This window comes from Silene latifolia, chromosome 11 (genome assembly GCF_048544455.1).
Source record: "Silene latifolia isolate original U9 population chromosome 11, ASM4854445v1, whole genome shotgun sequence".
NCBI classification, from domain to species: domain Eukaryota; kingdom Viridiplantae; phylum Streptophyta; class Magnoliopsida; order Caryophyllales; family Caryophyllaceae; genus Silene; species Silene latifolia.
In genome coordinates, this window is record NC_133536.1 from 163,524,092 (window position 1) to 163,545,955 (window position 21,864).

A 21,864-nucleotide genomic window follows, 5' to 3' on the forward strand; every position below is an offset into this window, starting at 1 on the left:
TAAAGGTTTCAATCTCCAGACTGAGGATGGGAATACATTTGACATCCGTCCTTCCTATATCAATATGGTGGAGAGAAATCTCTATAGAGATGTGGCAGGTGAAGACCCGTGGAAGCATATGGAGGTCTTTACGGACTACTGTTCTACTATCCCCGCCATAAAGGGGGTAACTCAAGACAAGATTAAGGAGGTTCTGTTTCCTTTTTCTTTGACTGATGCAGCCAGGGAGTGGCTGACTGATTTGAACCATACGGCCGCAGGGGGTTACAAACTGGGAAACCCTTGCTCTTGCTTTTTATAAGAGATATTTCCCTCTTCAGCGCACCAATCAGCTGAGGGCAAAGATTACGAGTTTTAAGCAGGCACCTGATGAGACTCTCTATGAAGCATGGTCCCGTTTTAAGAAGTTGGTGAGGTCTCTTCCTCACCATGGTTTTGACCCGTGGTTTCTGTCTAACCAGTTCTACAATGGGCTGTATGATGATCATAGAGCCATACTTGATGCGTCATCTAATGGGAGATTCCAAGAGAATACCGACGATGATAAGGGATGGGCCCTTATTGAACAGATGGCGAACCACAGTGATGAATATGAAAACCCGAGGGATGGTATTAGAACAGTTCATGCAGTCGATAAGCAAGTTGTGGCTCAGCTGGAAGCCATGAATGCTAGATTTGATAAGTTGGAGTTACATTCTGCTGGGGAGCCTCAGACGGTCCATATGCTTACTGGAGGGGAGACCGTCACATGTGAGAGTTGTGGTAGGAACGACGGTCACACTGCTATTGGCTGTCTTACAGAGAAGGAACAAGTCCGTGCCTTTCAAAAATACAGGCAAGGAGGGGGTTCCTATTATAATAACCAAGGGGCAGTCCATCCCTATTTGAGGTAGACTAGTCAAAATGTGCTCAATCCTACCCCTGCTCCGCACCAGCCGCAGTCATATGTCCCTCCACATAAGACTCAACAAGGCTTTCAGAAGCCTCCTTCCTCTCCTGCACCTAATCAAGGTGCCTCGTCTTCTGGTGGGGTAAGTGAGATAGGTGAGTTTAAGACTATGTTGCAGTCTTTGACAAAGTAGTGGAAGTTAAGCGACCAACAAAAAGATGCTTCTATCAAGGCACTTGAAACTCAAGTTGCCCAGTTAGCCGCTAACCAGTCCACAAGGAAACCGGGTCATTTACCGTCACAAACTCACAAAAATCCACATGAGACGGTAAATTTAATTAATTTGAGAAGCGATCGTTCATATGAGGGACCGGAAGTGTTGAAATCAGACCCGAGGAAGGAAAGTATAACTGATGAACAATGATCTGCCAATGGAAATGAGCTTACGGCTAAGAAGGTACTCGATCGACTAGTTTCTGGAGGTCGATCGAGTAGATTTGTTGAAGAAAGTGCTCGATCGAGTGGAATTTTTACTCGATCGAGTGAACAGGAAAAAGCAACTGCTCGATCGAGTGAAATTTCTACTCGATCGAGTGACTCCGTTGAAGAAACTACTCGATCAAATGGGAATTTTGGTCGATCGAGTAGTACGGATAATGGACAGCTTGATCGAGAGCCTACTAGTGCTCGATCGAGTGAGAAATCGCCTGAAAGACCCCATTCGAGAGGAAAGAAGCGTCCAAAGGATATGGAGCTTGATCCGGCTGACACGTTGGAAGAGAGAAACAAGGGACTCGAGATACCCATCACGGTTCCCTTCCTGAGGCGTCTGCAGAGTACTAAAGCTAATCAACAATTCGACAAGTTTGCCGAGATCCTGAGAAGCTTGCAGGTCACTGTGCCATTCGCCGAACTGCTGACACAGGTACCCTCTTACCTTAAATTTATGAAAGAAATTTTATCGCGTAAGAGGCACATTAGTGATAATGAGACGGTAGCCTTGACTGAGGTAGGGATGGCCCTAGTTCAGAATAAGTTATCTCCCAAACAGTCAGACCCGGGTAGTTTTTCGATTCTGTGTCATATTGGTACCCATTTGATTGATAACGCGTTATGCGATCTTGGCGCTAGCGTGAGTGTCTTACCGTTGTCTCTGGCTAAGAGACTTGGTTTGACAAAGTTTAATTGCACCAACATGACTGTTAAGATGGCCGACCGTAGCATATCACGGCCACTAGGTGTAATAGAAGACGTACCTGTTAAGATCGGGAGGTTCTTTATTCCCATTGACATTGTTGTACTTGACATCCCCGAAGATGCACATACCCCTATTATTTTAGGAAGGCCATTTTTATCTACTGCCCGTGCAGTAATAGACGTCGGGGGCAAGACATTGACTTTTTAGGTTGGGGACGAGGAGCTGATATTCTATCAGTCTAAGTTCCATAGGGCTCCCATGGAAGCTCAGCCTTGCAATGCCCTCTCTTCTATTGACCCTATTATTGACACTCCAAATGAAAATTTGGAGCATTGTGCTGCTAATGTGACCCCTCCGCCTCAGGTTGAGAGCAAAAAGGAAGAAAGTTCGTCTGTTTTCCTTGCTGCAGGTACAGATGAAAACAATGAAGGAGCTGTCAAAGGGCATTGTGCAATTAATGTCAGGCAAAGTGGGAGTGACGGTGTTAAAGCCGGTGAGAAATGAGCAAGGGTGAGAAAAGTTCGCGCATATGTGGATGTGAACTATTCTCCTCCTAATGATTCAAGTTCAAGCTCATGGAAGCTGAAGAGGACGATCAATGTTGCTGAGGTGACGTCCTCCAGTCAGGAGCCCTCCGAGGGGCTACTGAAAGCACTTTGGGAAGTGAGCGGGGAAATGCCCCGTGTACTAACTTGTATAAACAAATTTTGAATTTCCGTTGAATTTCTTTTATTGCTTTTAATTAGGACAATTAGAATTTAGACAATTTTTAGTGTAGACAGAGACTATAGACTGTTACTTTGCGTATTTGGTATTTTGGGATATTTTTGTAAGTGTTTTTATGCAGGTTTGGGGAATTTTACGCAAATTTAAAGGAAGAATGACGAATTCAGGAGCTTACACGAGAAAAAGAGCTCGATCGAGTACTTTTTGTACTCGATCGAGTGAATTCTGTTCGATCGAGTAATGCCATATCAGTCGATCGAGTAAAGCAGAAATGGGGAGTTCTCGATCGAGTAAATTTATACTCGATCGAGTAGATGGATCATTAAAGTCCTCGATCGAGCAGTTCTAAACCACTCGATCGAGAAAAATGGGAATTGACACGCAGGGAGTTTCCTTTAACTCCTTTACTTTTGATTCTTATTTCATTTTACCCCCAATTTTTCGACCTCCCTTCCTATTTGCGATTAAAAACACCCCCAAATCCCCCATTTTTCTTGCCCTTTTACCAAATCCGTCACCTACATTGTGTTCATTTTTAATTAATCGACAAAAGCCCTCTACTTTCCTCTTGATTCGTGTTGCTTTCCTCGATTTATTGAAGGAATTAGGGTTCCGCGGTTTTCGTTCAAAAATCGCCTAATTTGCTTATTTCTTGTCGATTAATTGTTCTTTGTAGGACCTCTAGCATCAAGTATGTAATTCCTACACCTCATTGCATTTTAATTTCATTTATTTCGCATTTTTATGAGGTGAATTAGGTTAGGGTTTCGAAATTCCTTGCTTAGTCGAGTTTTTCGACTATAACTTTCATTGCTTGCCCTTCTTTGTATTACTTGATGATCATTTCCCATGCCTCATTGCTTTTACATGTTTAATTTCGAATTTTGTGAGAAATATGCGATAAAGGTTCTGTACAATCGAAATTTTTCGAGTGTCAGACTGGGTTTTCATACTTTTAACTGGGTCTTCATGCTATCATGCTTAATTTACCTCAGTTGTTGCTTAATTTCATGCTTTGATGCCTGCCACCTCGCTCTATCGCTGTTTACACGCTTTTATTAGAATTTCTTGAGGAAAGTTGGGAATTTTTGTGCTGTAAGTCGAATTTTTTCGACTGGTTAGGGGAATTTTCATGCCGAATTCATGCTGTTTCACGCTGTTTCATGTCTTATTCTTATCCAATTCCCCTGCCCAATTTGTTTAGGATGGATTCTAGCTCAATGCCCTCGTCGAGCTCTTCTGCTAGTCCGTCTTTGTCTCTGTCTGAGACGGTAGTCCCTGCTGTTACTACCGTCTCTGCACCGGCCAACACTTCTGTGTTCTTAGTTTCAGCTGCCGATACTGTTTTTACGCTAGCTAGCACTGCTGCTAGCTCTGTTTCGGCTGCCACTTCAGTCACAGCCACCACCACTGCTAGCACTGCTGCTAGTCTTTCTTCTTCAGTGATGGTCACAGCAGCCACAACCTCTACTCCAGCCACGGTGAGCACACATGTGGCAGACTCACCTGCAGTTGGAGCTGCCTTTAGAGCGACCCTAGTTCCTCGCACCGTCACTGGACGGGCTTCTACTTCGGGTTCTAGAGGCCAAGGTCGAGGTCATGGACGTTCCCGTTCTACGCCAGCTCCTAGCACTTCCACTTCAGCTGCTCCTTCTGGCACGGTCACTGTTCGAGGGGACAACTCCCTCGACTCTCACCCCGACTACCCACAGGTAATTTTCGTTAATGGTGTACATCGTAAGAGGTTTTATAACCTCTTAGGTTGTGAGCTTTTACCTACCCGGTTTTTAGATAAACCGGCACTTGATAGACTCGGCATCTACGAGTCAGTTTGTGAGCTTTTATGGAGCACGGGGATGGCCGGACTCATTACTATGAGTGGTCGTACCTTCCTGGAGCTGAGCCTTGAGTTCCTCAGCTCCTTCACCTTCTCCTCCGGGGCACACAGAGCTGCCCCTACTAGTCCTTCTGTGTCTTTCCGATTGTTCAACCGGACTTTTTCGATGACTTTGGAAGAGTTTGGTAGCAGACTTGGCCTTTCCTCTACGGGCGACGCTACTGCCCCTAGGAGAGTCATTCGTCAGCTTTGGCGGACCTTGGCCCAGACCACCTTTCCCGAGCGAAAGCTAGCACAGGTCCACCTTCCCCCTGCCCGTTACTTTATTAGACTGATGGGGAGCACCATTTTTGGCCGAAAGGAGCCAAACAACATCAACAACAACGAGCTCTCCATCTTAGGCGGTTACCTGAACATTGACTGCGAGGGTCCTTTTACCCTCAACATCGCCTACCTGACCGCCCAGTACTTCCAGGCCCAGGGGCTGAAGGTCACGGGATCTATTGCTTGCGGTGGCATGGCCACCATTCTTGCCCGTTTCCATTTCCCCGTCTGGCCTCGTGACTTACCGTACCTCCGGGGAGAGAGGTACTTGAGCCTGGATGCCATGCACTCTCAGCATTGGCTAACCACAGACTACCAGACATGGAAGATAGACGGTTCCTTGTCTGTGGACCTACCTTGTGACACTCTCCCCCTTCTAGCCCCTTTTCCTACTGTCGCTAGGGGCGCCCGACTTCCACCACTGCCTGTCTACCACCTTCCACTCCGATCACCTCCCACTTTACCCGCCGCCAAGAAGCGGCGTAGACTTGAGACTGGAGAGGGGTCCACACCTTCCGGGAGTGTCCAGCCTTCCACGGTTACTCCCATCCCGACCCCTACTCCTACTCCTACTCCCGCACCCGCCGACCAGACACAGGCACAGCCGGTCCTACCGGCTAATTTTGTACCTCCACCACCCTTTGAGGCGTCCTCGGTCATGGACCAAGGGCGTCGTGATGGTTTGTTAGTTGAGATTGCAGAGCGACAAGCTCGTATGGAGCGGGACTTAGCTTTGACTTTGTTCCCTCTATACGAGTACCACTTGAGTCGACACCGTCCGATCCCAGAGGGTTGGCCACACCCTTCCTTTTACCGGTACCCAGCTGAGGGGTACCCGGAGTCTGCTGAGGAGGAGGAGGACGAGGATGAGGACCCGGAGGTGGCAGCGGAGAGAGCTCGAGCTGAGCAGAGGAGGAGGAGAGAGGAGGAGGAGGATCCGGAGTTCACGGTGGAGGACGTCCGTGACGACGAGGCTGATGAGTAATTACTAGTCTACTCACTTCCCCAGTTTTCTGGCTGGTTTGGGGAAATTCGTGTTTTGTATGTACATCTTACTCTTTTATTTTTGTCTCCTTTTTATTTTATTGTTTTTTATTCTTTATTGGTTGTATATTCCCGTTCCCCTGTATATATCTGCTCGTCTATGCTGGAGGACAACGAGGGCGTTGTCCATTTTTGTTTGGGGAGGGTATTGCATCCTTTTGAGTCTGCATTTGCATTTGTTTTGCATTCACGTTTATTTATTTCAGCTTGTATTGTTTGTTTATTTCATTAAAAAAAAAAAAAATCAAAAAAACGAAAAAAAAATTAGAAAATTTCAAAAATTCAAAAATATTCACGTTTATTTTTGCATATAGGTTGAGTCAGAACGGTAGATTTCCGTAATGAAACTGCACTATAACTTGTCATTTTTACTTGAGCCTTGCACTTCTGTTGATAGTTATTAGCTTTGTCATACGCATAGTCTACGAGTTTCTGTTCAAATATAGCTGACTGTTTAGACTTGACCTGATAAATTGGCGAACTACTCCATAAATTCTGAGTTTTAGAGCCCATAACTGGTGACATTCATGACCAGTTCATTAGGAATTGAGTGTAGTACTCCTTGCATAGCATGTTCATCGTTTTTGCACTTTTATGACATTCAATTTCTTGTCAAATGCACACATTCGGGTTTGTGGTTGGTGTCACATGCAGGGAGGTGCTTGCAAATTTCCCCTTTTCCTTATATTTTTCACCCATTTAGCTCCACTTAAGCCAAAACTTGCCTTTTTGACCCATTAGCTACATCCTAAACTGAGCCTGCCTAGTCAAGCTAGTTTAGTATGTCTTTTGTGGTATGATTTTCCGTCTGCAGTTTGGCCCGTATCTTTTTGTATGGAGTTGGTGTAAATAGAGGAAGGAGAAAAAGAAAGAAAGAAAAAAAAAGAATTGAAAATGCAAAAAAAAAGCTGAAACGTGAAAGAAGAAGAAAAAAAAAAGAAAAAAAAAAGAAAAGCTGATTCACGTGAAAAAGAAAGAAAGAAAAGGAGTTTGAAAAATAATTGTTTTGTTTCATTTGATTCTTTTAGACGGTGTTAAAAAGGAAAGTTTGTGACCGTCTAACTCCTCCATTCTTATTCCCTATTTTTGAGGAGATTGTGTTTTAGTTTAGTGAGCTGTATGCCAAATGAAGGGCACTTGTACTCTATTTTTCAGTCAGTTGAGATTCGGATGGTTTATTATGGTCCTGTTAGGAACTAGCTTGACGCTTTTACCTCCACATTACCATAACTTGTTTTGCCTTTTCTCACCTGAACCTCACTATTCCCATATTATTTGTAAGCCCTCAGCTGTGACGGACATTATTGGTTGGAGTGTGTGCATTAGTACTTGAATTGTCTTTCATTTCTGTTGCATGCATGCTATGTAGGTCGCAGTTAGGTGAGTGACTGTCTTTCCTTCTCTCTTTTATATATAACATTCACCCTTTGCTTCATGAGAGAAGACTGACCACGAGAGAGTCCGACTTTGTTGGTCTTGCAAGGTCGATAGGTTGGCTATATTTCTGAACAGCTTACAACTCGTTTGCATATTGACTGCTTAGCTATAACTATTAGTTTTTGTTGCATTAAATTGGTTCAAGTAGACAAGTTAAGCTAGCTCTGAGTTATCATTTCCGTTCCATTAGTTGCATTTTAGTTTACTCGAGGACGAGTAAAGGTTCGGTTTGGGGAGATTTGATACGTGCATATTGTATAGTCTTTTTAGCCTATTTTAGCACGTATTTCCATGCATTTTTGTACTGTTTATATAGTATTATGCCCCAAATTGGCTACTTTGGTTCGTTTTGTCCGTTTTGTAGAAATGAATGCGAAAGTAGTGGAATCGTACAATTTTTCGTCCTTTTTGCATGCATTTTGAGGAGACGGGATTTTCCAGAGTGAGATACTGCATTGGAATGCGTGAAGGCACGATTTACGAGGCAGTCAGTGACGAGATTGGCCTGATTTGAAGGAAGAAGACTCGATCGAGTGGTTTTATTACTCGATCGAGTTGTTTTTATTGCCTTAGTTGATCGATCGAGCAGTTATTTACTCGATCAAGAGGTGTTGAAAAGAGAGGTTACTCGATCGAGTAACTAATCTACTCGATCGAGTAGATTTTCTGGTATTTTGCTCGATCGAGTGGATTTATTCTACTCGATCGAGTGGTTTCTGCTGGCGTGGGCTTTAATTAGCCCGTAAGCTTGTTTTAGCTTTTGGACTTAGTTTATTTTCTATTTAAGCATTACGTTACTAGGTCATTAGCTATCATTCTATTATCATCGACACTTTTACTCAGTTTTTCATCTATCATTTTCATACTTCACTGTAACTTTGTTTTCGGGATTATTTCGCTTGGATTTTGTCGTTCTTTACGCCGGATTCGCACGATTGTAATCTCTTTCTCCTTTCTTAATAATAACCGCTCTTTTGTTTACTTTAATTCTTTGTTTTTACTTCATTTAATTTCTGCCCTAATTTACTTTTATGCAATTTAATTGTCGTTTTAATATGTTGAATGCTGGTCATTTATCTGCTGTTAGTTTTGATAGTTTAAATAGCGATATGAGTAGCTAAACTTGTTTCATGTTGGGATTAGGGGATCTACGGTAGAAATGTGACGATGTAGTAAATAGGTTAGATGAGTTAATTGTGAGATTCTGTCACCATAGCAATTTAACTGTATTTTACCGACTTAGTTGAGTGCACGCTTCTGAGTCACCCTTTAATCTGGCTAAATTTAATCCTGGATCGGAAGATTGGACTAAATAGGCCTGCTATGAACAGTAGACTACCCTCACGAGGACGGAAGTTAAGTTAGTGGAAGTTTAGGGTAGAAAGTGGACCGAAAGGACCTTTCCATATCCGTCTCGCATTAATTTGTCTAAGTTGTTTACAGTTGAGTCACTGGACTACCGTAGTGAACCGAAATCCTGACATGACCCTTCTCTATCTGATAGTTTAATTCTATTTTCCTGTCTTTACTACTCTTGTCTCTGCTTCTCTTTCCTTTAAACCTTTTAGTTTAGAAAACCAATTAAAACACCCCCCCCCCCATTTGTGACCAAATAGATGGACTTCTACAGATATCTTGCCTCCCTAAGGAGATCGACCTGACTTCCATAGCTATATAGTTAGTTTGGTTAGTTTATTTTTGATAGGTACACGACAGACGTATCAGTATATAATTCATATCGTCTTCTTCCCTAAACACTTTTACAAACTTAATAAACTTAAAAAGGAGATTGAAACTACGTTGTTCGCTTCATCCGTGTTATTGACAAATCCCGGAGCTTGAGATATCGGATTCCATCGTTCTTTGTGTCCTTGTGATCCTTGCGTCAAAGGGTAAGATCTGCATACCAATTTTATAGCATTTAATTTTGTTTAAACCCTAATTTTGGGGGATTCGGGGTTTTTATGGTTAGTTGTGCTAGTAGTAATTATGTGATAGGAGGAGGATTCATAGAGGATATGTTTTGATATAGCTGTTGAGATCGTCTGCATGTGTTTGCATTCCAGGTAGGGTTCTCCCTACTCAGTATTAGTCACATAATATGGTTTGCTGTTGATTGTGATTGTTGTTAAAGTATCATGTTCGTATTGTGACGGTTGTTGGATTTGGTTGTTGTTGATTGTATTTGTCTGTGTTCTTCGGGGTGCGTCCCTGGCTGAGTAGAGTCACTTGCGGGAGTGGCTTCACGCCCATGATTCGCCTTCTGTGGAACCCGCCACATAAGGGATGTGCACATTAATGGATTTGGGTTTATCTCTCGATAGAGATGAGCGGGGCTTAGGTGGGAAAGGCTGCGGTCCCCCACTGGCGGCGAGGAGTAACCTGTTGCGATGGGTACTCTGGCAGGGCTACACACTTTAGTGTGTAATCAGTATTGAGGAGTTGGTGATGGAGTTTTGGTTGATGTGACGATTGAACTATGTTGATTTCTTGTCTGGTTGTAATTATATTATTGTGTGATTAGTACTGACCCCGTATTTGTTTTATAAAACTGTGGTGATCCACTCGGGGATGGTAAGCAGTTGTTGAGCAGGTTTGATATGGTGCTTATGGGCTAGCTGGGATGAGTCATCACTTGTAGTTAGAAGAGTCTTCTGCTGTTGTCAGACATTTTGTTTAGCTATTAGGCCTTTGGTTTTTGGGGAACATGTATTATACTTTCATCAGTTTGGTTTTGGATTGTAATCACTGTTTGGGCTAAAAATAGCATAATAAGGAAGGCCCACTTAATAAAATAAAAGGTTATGGGAGGAGTAATAAGGAGGAAGGAAGCCCGTAATAGGAAAAAGGGGAAACGGGCTGAGAGAAGATCAGGGGCCCATCGTAGAAGGCGTCCGGATTAAGGAAAGAAAAGTTAGGGAGAAGTTAGGGAGATCAGGGAGAATTGGGAAAGGCGGCCGAGTTTGGAAAGAGTTCTTATAGAAATTATATTTCCTTTCCATAATCAAAGTAGGACATATCTAGGGTTCTCACCCTATAAATAGCCAAGTAAGCAAATCAAGAAGGACATTCACACATTCACATTCAAGAACACATCAACACCACGGCATTAGCATTTTATTATACTCAAATATACATCCGTCCAAGATCTTGCAGGCCTGACGCCTAGTGCCAGCAGGATTAGCTTTACGCCTCAAGTGTAATCATCCTCCTATTCAAGTAGTGCAATATTTGGCAGGGTACCGTCCCTCCCGCGGTTGTTCCCACATTGGGTTTTCCGCGTCACCAAATCTCACGTGTCAATTTACATTACGTACTTATTTTTCTTTTTACTTATCAACATACGAACAATCATACAATCGACCAACGAGTAAGACTGCATTGACCCTAATCAATCAACTTGGTAAAAAATACCTAAATAGTTTGGCGCCCACCGTGGGGCATTGTGGTCGTCAATCGTTGATACTCTAGATACATAAAGGATAAGCAAGCATCGGACGCCGTGTCAGGGAGCAGACAACCATTGCCACCACCGCCCTCTACTAAAAACCCAACATCAACAGTGGCTACACAGGCTCCCGGACACACCTCAAGAATCATACCTACAGCAAAAACCTCTCTTCCTCCTAGGACTCCTGCAGTCGCAACCCAGGCCAGATCGGATAAAGGAACGTCAAGCTCAGGCCTCACCCCACCACCTAGTCCCATACAAATCTTGCTCACTCGTAGAGAATCTCCGAAAGCCATGGAAAACATGAGAGAAGACCGGAAGAAAGTCAAGTCAAGCAAGAAAAAGGGACAGAGAGCTCTGGGCACAGATAGACATCCTGAAACAACAGTTTGCCACCCCAGCAAGCATGGCAGACGTGGGAAAGTCTCCACTAGTAGATCTGACGCATGGGGCATCAGGCAGCAGGAATCCACTTCGACAGATACCGGCTGAACTGATAACCAGATCGGATCTGTCCACAATACCATCAGATGGAAGGATAACCCCACAAGGGCTGGGATACCTCACGCCGGTTAATTGGCCTGCGGCCAGCTGTGTGGAAGTACGAGCATGTGGCATCCCCGTCAGCATACCCGCCACGATCGATCAGACACCTGGAGCGGGATCCGAGTCAAACCAACAAATAGACTGGCAGCTGGGGACAGTCGTTACAACAACTCCTCTAGCAGCTGGAACACATCAGAATCTTCAAGAGCTCGGATTAGGAGGCAGTACATTGAACCGAAGAGGCGTAGCCGACAAAGGCGGACCCAGTTCGAGCGACTTAACAAATTAGCAGTACTTGGAGTTAAAAGAAATACTAAGCAGGGTCCCAGGGTTGCCACCCCCACTCGAGAAAGCAGCACTAGACCGCTATGCCGACTCACCATTCGTGGACACCATATCCATCACAGCCATGCCAAAGGGATTCACATATCCAAATATGCCCCTCTTCGACGGCATAGCAGATCCCTTTGATCATATAAGCCAGTACAAGCAGAAGATGATGACAGTAACAGCTGTAGGGTAAGTCAAGGAGGCTTGCATGTGCAAAGGGTTTGGGTCCACCCTAACAGGACCGGCACTTCGATGGTTTGTGAGCCTACCCAACAGGTCGATATCTACATTTGATGAATTGGTGAACGCATTTACTCAATAGTTCGCAAGTAGCAGAAAACCACAGAAACATACAGGAGACCTGTACAGGATCGTCCAAGGGGTAGGAGAGACCATTGGAGAGTACAATACTAGGTTCAACAATGAGAAGGTAGTAGTACGAGAGTGCGATGTCTCAACAGCAGTAGAAGCCTTCAGAAGAGGCCTCCACCACGAATCCGACCTATACAAGCAGCTAACTATGCATCCCTGCCATAGTTTCGAGGCAGTGCAGGAGAAGGCAGCTGCCGCAATCAGATTGGAGGAAGATATTCTAGCCAGAGCCAGCTTACTTAGCACGCCAAGTATTTCCAGTACCTTAGCCGTGGAGAAATCGGGAAGAAAGCAAACCACCATCAAGAAGGATGAGAGGTACAGACCATATGGAAGGGGAGTCAACAGAATCGAGGAAAATCAACAACTCCCCACTCAGACTATGGATTTACTACAGGTATCGGGGGAATCTTGAAGGCACTCAAGGAGATGGGAGATGGAGTCAGGTGGCCCAACCCACCAGTAGGAGAGCAAGCATGGAGAAAGGATAGCAAGAAGAAGTGTGAGTTCCATCGTGATATCGGACACAACACTGAGGATTGCTACACATTACGAAGAGAGATTAAGCGCCTGTACGAACAAGGAAAGCTGAGCCACCTATTACCACGTGGGGGCAAGCAGCAGGATAAAGTAGGCTCCGCCAAGCCTGCAAACCCACCCACATGCACTAAAATCATAAACGTGATAACAGGCGGCTCAGACTTAAGCGGGCTGTCATACTCAGTAGCCAAGAGACGTGCCACCAAGACCAAAGGAGACATGCCAGCCAATTCATGCAGAATTTCTCACAGTGACCTACCAGCGGTCAGCTTTGATGAAGGAGATACATACGACCAGCGAGAACATCACGACGCACTTATTATCACCTTATCAATGGCCAATTGCACAGTTAGGAAGGTCTTGGTAGATACAGGAAGCTCGGTCAACCTAATCATGTTGAAAACCATAGAAACCATAGACTATTCCTCTAGTAGGCTTCAGCGGGGAAACAACCAGCTCACTGAGCGAGATAGTCATCCCAACCTATGTGGGGGGAGTCAACAAGCAAGTCAGGTACCTGGTTATAGACGGACCCTCCACCTACAATGTCATCTTGGGAAGACCATGGCTGCACCAGATGAAGGAGGTCCCCTCAACATATCACCAGTGCATAAAGTTCCCCACACCATGAGGAGTAGAAACAATAAGAGGAGACCAGGAGGAAGCTAGAGGCTGCTATAAGAAGGCACTTAAGTGCACTGCCAGCCCTCCCGCATAACAATTACAGAAGCAGCCTATCCAGTACGAATACATCGAACCCCCAGCAGAAGATCTGGATCAAATCAACCTGGACAAGCCGCACCCAGAAAGAACCGTGCTCATTGGAGCAGGATAACATGGATTGTTTTGCATGGTCACACGATGACATGATAGGAATAAACCCATCCATCATAACGCATAAGCTTAGTGTGGACCAAAAGTGTAAACCAATCGAGTAGAGAAGAAAAAAGTTTGCAGCGGAAAGAAACAAAGTGATCAACTAAGAGGTAGATAGCTGATACCTGCATATTCTATACACTTTATTTGCAGTTTTGGCACGTATTTCTATGCATATTTGTTAGCTTAAAGCTACTATTTCTCCCGAAACGGTTTACTTTGGAATTTCTATGATTTATTGTAGGAATGAGTGGAAGTAAACTAAATCAAGCTTAAATCGTCCTCCGGAAGCAACTTTATGGAAACTTGGAAGATGGGAGTTCGGACTTGTTCACCTCGGGATGCGTGCATGGAGTGAAGAGGCTGTTTGGAAGAGAAAAGAAGTTACTGCACAGCGTCGATTGGTCGATCGACCAACATCTCCAGTCGATCGACCGTGGAAGCTCAGCATAGGAGTCAACACTGTACTGGCTGGTCGATCGACCGTGCCACCTGGTCGATCGACCAAGCCGCGAACCTGTGATTTACTTTATGCGTTAGACTTTTTAAAGCCCACTTGTAATTAACTTTTGGGAGAACGTTTATCAGAAAAAGGCAACAATAATTTAGGTTATGCTTTTCATTATTCAACAACTGAAGTTTTTAGATCTAGTTTTAGGAACAAGAAAGTGTAGACTACGGATTTCAATTCAATTGCTTTGTTCATCAACTATTTAGTAAGCTTTAATTCAATTTCCTTCTTTTCTTATTTCTTGTCAATTTAATTCTTGTTGTTACCAATTTATATTTAAGTAATTCAGTTTTAATCCTTCATCTTAAATTCAATTTCAATCATGTCAATTTTATTCTTTGTCTTTAATTTTGCAATTGTTATAGTTTTAATCATGCATAGCTATTTATCTTGATTGGGAACTAGGTGAGCCATGGCGTAATTAGGGTCAAATTTATTAGTATGATTTCTCCCGTATCGATCTTATTTTCTTTTGATAAACCCGTCTTGCTAGATTGAAAGATTAGTAGGTTAGGTTTTCATTAGTTTTGGAATTTCCTTTGAGCGAAAGTTTTGAGAAATTCTAGGGAATTAGAAGACCGTAAGGTTAATTTTGAGCATTGATCGAAAGACTTGCTCATATTTCCTGAGACTGTATTACAGGACCTCTGCTACCTTTTTGACCTGACCTTAGCCATGGTGAACCGAAGTTCCTGATCTCCCTTTTATCTTGTTTGAGAAATTTCTTATTTTGCCAATTAGCCTTTAGAATCAAACAAATTCAAAACTCCCATTTAATTGTTACTTCAATAGATTAAAAATAGAAAATAGAATTGATCTTGTCTCTCTGTGGTTCGACCCTTACTATCACTAGCTATAGTTTTAGTTCGGATTTATAAATTTAATTTTGATACAAAACGACGGTATCAAATTTTGGTGCCGTTGCCGGGGAGACGGTGTAATTCTGTTTGCTTTATTTTTAGTTTATTTTTCTTGTCTCAAGGAACTTTGGTTCCTTGAGGCCGTTGCTTACTCCTGCTTCTAGTTTTGCTTTTGCACAGTTAGAGGACAGATTTTTGAGAGGAAGGCTTGAGTACTCTCCGTTTCGCGATCATGACTACAATATATGATAATCTTCAGCCACAAGTGCAGCATGTTCTAAAGGGATACGATTTACCCACCCCTACTCATGGTCACTTCTAATTCCGCTCCTCCTATATCAATTTAGTGGAGCAAAATCAGTTTGCTGGTCTACCGGACGAGGATCCTTTGAAGCATATGGAAATTTTCACAGACTACTGCAGTTCCATACCTGTACCGGCTGGGGTGACCCAAGATGAAGTAAAGGGGATGATGTTCTTATACTCCTTGAAGGATTCTGCGCGAGATTGGTATCGCTACCTCGATAGGGTAGCAACTGGAGTCACAGATTGGACATCTCTAGCATTAGCCTTCTACAAAAATTACTTCCCACTCGCAAAGACTGATGCCTTGAGAAGCAAAATTACAAATTTCCAGCAAGGACCTGATGAGGAATTTTGTGAAGCATGGGGAAGTTTCAAGAGTTTGGTTCGGTCTTTCCCTCACCACGGTTTCCAGCAGTGGTACCTTTGCAACTTATTCTATAATTCTTTATATGATGACTACAAGGTTATCCTGGATGCAGCAGCGAATGGTAGGTTCCAAAATAATACTGGTCAGAATAAAGGTTGGAACACTATTGAGGAGATGGCAGTCCATAGAGCTGAGTTTGGGAGTTCGCGTGAAAACTCGCGAAAGCAAAGTGATGAAATGAGTGCCGTTGCGACACTCATAGCTTCTATTACAGCCCGGCTCGAAAAGCTCGAGAATTCTAAGGTTTCCGAGAGAGAAATTGAAATTCCTGTTCATAACTCAGATGAGACCGCGGAATTGAGAGAAATAGTCCGAGCTCTTTTGGTTCAAGTCACAAAAATAGAAGAAGCTAGGATTGAATCAGCAAAGAATTTTGTGAAGCAGTTAGAGAATTTAGCGGCTAACCAAGTCGCCAATTCTTCAAGCAAATGTGAGGGTGTAGATACCCAGTATCTGCACCTTCCAAAAAGCACCCGATGATGATCGGACTGTAACGTGTTTTTGATATGCGTACGTGGATTGGCTAAACATGATACGGTTTAATGCACTACTCGGATATGAAAAATGATTTCAAAAGTTTTCTAACTTCATTTGCATTAAAATAACACTATTTAGAGTTAAAACCGTCTTCGGACCCAAAACCGACTCAGAAACCAGCAACTCGAGTCGACCTGAGTCAACCCGAGTCAACCCAAATCTCGAATGTCAAAAAAAATGCCATTAATGTCTTTATCATGTCATTTCTATTAAAATAACTCTATTTAGAGTTAAAACCGCATTCGGACCCAAAACCGACTCAGAAACCCGCAACTCGAGTCAACCTGAGTCAACCCGAGTCAACCCAAATCTCGAATGTCAAAAATAATGCCATGAATGTCTTCATCATGTAATTTCCATTAAAATGACCCTAATTAGAGTCAAAACCGACACCGAGCCAAAAACCGACTCAAAATTCAAATTCCGACTCACACGGGTCAAACCCAAGTCAAGCACACAAAACACCTACCTCAAGTAACACCCAAAATCATCTTATTAGATGCCCATATTGTTACACAACATCTTATATGAATACCACATATCAAACCAACCAAACAATGGATGGAGAATAGGCCACGTCCAAATTGAAAGGGACAATACACCCCATTGAGTCACGGGGTGGCTCGCGCCTCAATGGGGTGTCTCCTTAGCCTCCAAGCAAAATCGACCGACCTACCATCCCACATTTCTCTATAAATACCCACCATCACACAACACAATCTTCACGCGAGCGTCCGCCCCTTCACCTCTCCCTTAAACTTCTAGACTCGACTTCCTAAGTCACAAAATCGACACGTGTTTACGACCTACTGATCGTAAACACAAGCCTTACACATATTGTTTGGTACCGTCGCCGTGCATTCGACCGACCCATTCTACCAACTCAACTCATTAATAAACATGTTTTAATTAACATATTTTCAACTCATTTTCAAAACAAAATCCTTTTTTAAGGCACTCTTTTTAAACTTCTTGATCGTGGGTAGTCGCTACGAGAAAACTTGTCTCTAAAGTCGTCTATGTTGCAAAAATCATACACGTAAGTTTGAGGGTGTAAATATCTCACTTTAATTCTTTACTGTTTTTATGAGTTTATAAGCATGAACAATGCATAACACGATTCAAATATAGGTTAGATGAGCCAAAACCGAGTTTTGGCCTGAGACAGAAGCTCCTTGCTATGCAAGAGAGCTCGCGCCTCTTGTGGGTCTCGGGTCAGACTCATCCGTGTTTGAGTTCGTCTTTCCTTCAACACTTTCTGTAGATACCCGTATCCGTCGATATTGGAATTTATAGAGAACCCGACAAACACCCGATGATGATAGGACACATGTATTCTTTAGTTGTCATTGTCATTATTTGGGCTCATTTTACGATGTAGAATGAGCGTTGTCGACAATATTTTTATTAATTTAAATGATATTTAAATTAATGTTTTTTAAAGTGAATTCATTTTATTGTTTTAATTTGAATTTATTTTCTTAAACTTATTTTATTGAAAATAAAATAGATATTTGATTTGAAAAATCATTCTTTAGTTAATTGATTTGAAAAATCAATTTAAATCGTTTTATAAATCGTATTTGAAGAACTCGTTTTTTACGACGATTTTATACGCGATTTTGAGCTCGTTTTCAACTTGATTTGGGCACGATTTTCGAAGCAAACTCGAACCAATTCCTGACCCATAACCCAACCCATCACTCACCCTCATAACCAGGCCCTAATACCATGCAAACCCACATCCATACCTCCTTATTTTCGAGCCCCAAACAGCAGCACAAACCAGTCCGTCACCCTTCAACCCGAGTCCACTAAACAGCCCCAAACCCGCTCCAAACACCACTTAAACCCGTGCCCATTAACCCTAATCCATACCCTAGTATCCTACCCATATTACTCTAGCTTAACCACCAAGAAACTCCCCTCCAAAACCCTACACGAGCTCACAATAGCTGCTGGACAGCAGCAGCGAAACAGAGCAGCCCGACTGCTTGTTGCTCTCTTTTACCCTACTTTAACTCCCTATAAATACCTCCCCTCTGCCATACTTTCATTCCTCTAAGTTCTCCATACATACTACCGTCACTTACAAGCTTTAAACTCCAGAAACAAACCATAATTGCCTCTCAAAAACACTCGACAAAACCGACATACAAAACTGAGAATCAGTTTGTGTGTCCTCTTTGGAACCCTTCGTTCAACCCTCAAACCTCCATCAAAATTCGAGTTTCTTGTTCCTAATTAACCACACAACATCCATCTACATCTTAGACAAAGATTCATGAGCCAAATTGCCCTTGAGAGTACACGAATACCCTCGAAAAACAGAGTGACATACACTCTGTTTTCGCGGCTTTTCCTGTCTGTCCAGTTCTGTTTGTGCTCGTTTTTTCGTCTTAATAACTCAAAACGAGCGTGGTTTGTTTTAAGATCTTTGTTCTCCTCTCTTTCTAGTTTTCAAAACATCTTTTAAATTTAATTTTCACCGTGAAACGAGTCAGAAATTGCAGTTTGAAAGTTGCTGTCCAGATTTGCGAAAAAACGTGTTGTTGCTTTGTTCCTTCGTCGACGACGGCCTCTCGAGATAAAATCTACGAACGATTACGACCCAAGACGGTGTCAACGATACATGTAGGTTGAGGGTGCATCAAATCCTCCTCTTTTCCTTTTTATTTCGTTCTTTTTTATGTTTGTTTTTTTGTTGTTAGTTTTACGTTGTTTATCGTTTTGTTTATCGTTTGACATCGTTAACTATGAAACTAGTTTAGTCCGAGTATGAGTTAAAGTACCACCATGAACACCCGCGTTAACTTAAGATGGGAAAGAAATCCGCCACATCGGTCGGTCGTATCCCCCGTCTCATTTACATATCCTCGTGTTCAAGGTAGGGCATTAATAAAACGAATTCTAACTTCGTCCCTCGTTTTTGACCCCTCGTTTGTTTCTACCAATTCGACCTACCCTAGGACCTGTTGCATGTTAGTTCGACCTTTGATTGTTAACATATGACTTATTTAGACGACATTAGATCAATTTAATAACCTAATTAGACACGTTAGGTGGCTTCGACATAAGCATTAAAATTGATCAACAATTCTCTAATCTAATTGAATGCATCTCTCTTTTCACATGATTTCTCGCTAGTATAAGAGTGCGTGATTAGCAACTTCTTATTAACACTCGACGAGTTAATTTAATTAGCAAACTTGACCTAATTCGACCCTTTAGGCCGTGTAGAGCACTCGGTTTTAGGCGAAGCTTTCTGACCTATTTTATCATCGTTTTCTAATGTGCATCCCGTATCGCTTTGCAAATCTATCTAACCTAATGAATCTAACCTAAGGATTAGGGTAGGCTAGGATATGTAGGCCGTATTTGGCCGTGTTTCTGTAGTCATTTTCTTGCTCTTTTTTATCTTTATCTCGTTATTTCGTATCTTGTAATTATTTTTGTTTACCGAGTCGTGTTTTGTAATTTGTTTGTAATTAGTTTTCCGTCATCGAGTCAAATGATTTCTAAAAAACCTTAGTCTTGTTTGGTTAGATGGTTGTGCTCCAATTCATGTAAGAGCGTAGTAAATCGCATGTTGTCTAAAGCGACATGGCCCGATTTATGCTAATGCATGCTTTGGTGTGTGGCCCTATGTCTAATTCAATAAGATTAAGTGATGAAAGCACGCATTACGGGGAGTGACCTAAGGCCGTGAGGCATATAAGCCGTGGGCCACCCCCCTTGTGCACGTTTCTCTAGGTCGAATTGGCCGTGTAGTGTGTCGTGTATGGTTTTGTGTATAGCGTTGTATTTTAGATCGAGTTGTAACTTTAATTTCCTGTTGTGTCGGTATGAAATGCCTGTGTTGTAATAGGGTAGATCTCAACGGCTTCCCCATTCCCCTCAAGCCTTGTTTGTTTCGTTTTATGTGTTGTTAGATCAATCAATCCACATGCTAAATTACAACTTTGACAAAGTTAGTTTAGTTGCATCTAAATCGACATAGAAACTTCACATGTTAGGGTTTTAAAACGATGTTTGCATATCATATATCGCAGTAGCTACGACCTTGTTTGAAATCCGATCCTTGACTTAGTAGAGGCCGTTATCGACGGGCGGGGTTAGGTGTCCTTATGGGCTTCCTAACACGTACCCTCACCCCTTACTCAAGATCTATGGTTTGTGGATCCGTCTCAATACCATTGGATTACGAGAGTCATTCAAATCGAGTGATATAGGGTACAAGTCTTTATCTTTAATCACTCGTAGTCGATTGGCTTTATGCTTTTCGATGAAAGGTGTAAAGTTGACTTGGACGGTTCCAAGTTCCCATAAAACTTGGTGGCGACTCTAATTTGTCTTAATTCGATTCGAAAGAACCTCGAGTCGATTATGCCTAGTGTGGATCCCGCGGACGCAGTTCCCGCGGGCGTTGTCCACACTTTCTTTTATTTCTACTTCTTTCCTTTTACGGTTTTTACCATTTCGAATGTTTCAAACCATTTCTATAACAAACCTTTTAACCATAAATCATAATCATCCATGGTTCTTTATACCATGGTGGTTTATTCCGTGACTCGGTGATATATTTGGTTAATTACATTTTAATGGGTATTTTAACACCCTTTTCTTTTATTTAGCATTTTTCTCATTTGTTTACATTTGTAAACATATTAGTCATAATTTATAATCATCCTTGGCTCTTTATACCATGTCGGTTTAATCCGAGTACGATGACAAACTTGACTAATTATAAATAATTGAACTTAACATAATTAGTTCAAATCAAACATTTTCCTTTTACACATTTTATTATGCTTTTCAAACATGCAAATCCGACAACGAATATTACTAATATAATAGTAATTATTCCGAGTCATGCAAATCATACTTGCAAATCATTGATCACAAAAAATGGTTTTAAATAACCTTTTTAACAACCAGGAGACGCCCCTTGGTTAGCCCCATGGCTCGCGCCGCAAGAGGCCCTCTGCTTCCATCTTTCAAAACCAGGGCAGAGCCCCTTCCATCGCCAATAGGCCCGCGCCTTAACAGGCCTACCTGGCACTGTTCTGCCTCGTTTTTAACACTTTTCTAGGGCGATCCCGATTACGGTTAATCCGAATACATGACGGATCAGATTGACAAGCTTACGTGTTTTTACACTTTGTCATTTGACAGCCTTTTTCAAAACAATAGATCGTGTTAAGCATCATAACCCGAATTTGGTAAATGGATGTTTAATTTCCGTTTTCACATGCAAATCAATTTAAATCCAACTTGACATCTTATACCTGATACTTGGATTAACAAACCAACTTAGAAAGCTCACATGTTAGGTTAAAACTTTTGGATGTGCATTCATGAATTTACACCGTTTTATGAACTCTTGCACTTAAACAACCTCGATCGATCAGTAGAGGCCGCTAACGCGGGCGGGATTGGGTGTCCGATTAAAGGGTTTCCCAATACGTACCCTCACCCCTTACTCAGAACCTTTGGATAGTGGATGGCCTTATCCAGGGCGTACGAGAGTCATTTTAGGCATAGAATGCTAAAAGGGGGACGATTCCTTATCTTTAGTACCTATGTCAAACACCGCTTTTTGCCTTGGTTGACCTAGGTATAAAGTGGATTCGAACGGGTTCCAAGCATCCCA

At 42.5% G+C, this 21,864-nt stretch overlaps 2 non-coding genes across 2 annotated transcripts; both read right to left on the bottom strand.

Moving 5' to 3' along the window:
• Positions 1-330: 330 nt before the first annotated feature.
• Positions 331-436, bottom strand: LOC141615980 (small nucleolar RNA R71). The gene has a single exon (XR_012530362.1). It is a non-coding gene; the product is annotated as a small nucleolar RNA R71 (small nucleolar RNA).
• A 15,110-nt stretch (positions 437-15,546) lies between these two features.
• LOC141615857 (small nucleolar RNA R71) lies at positions 15,547-15,655 on the bottom strand. Its single transcript, XR_012530249.1, has one exon. It is a non-coding gene; the product is annotated as a small nucleolar RNA R71 (small nucleolar RNA).
• Positions 15,656-21,864: the final 6,209 nt, after the last annotated feature.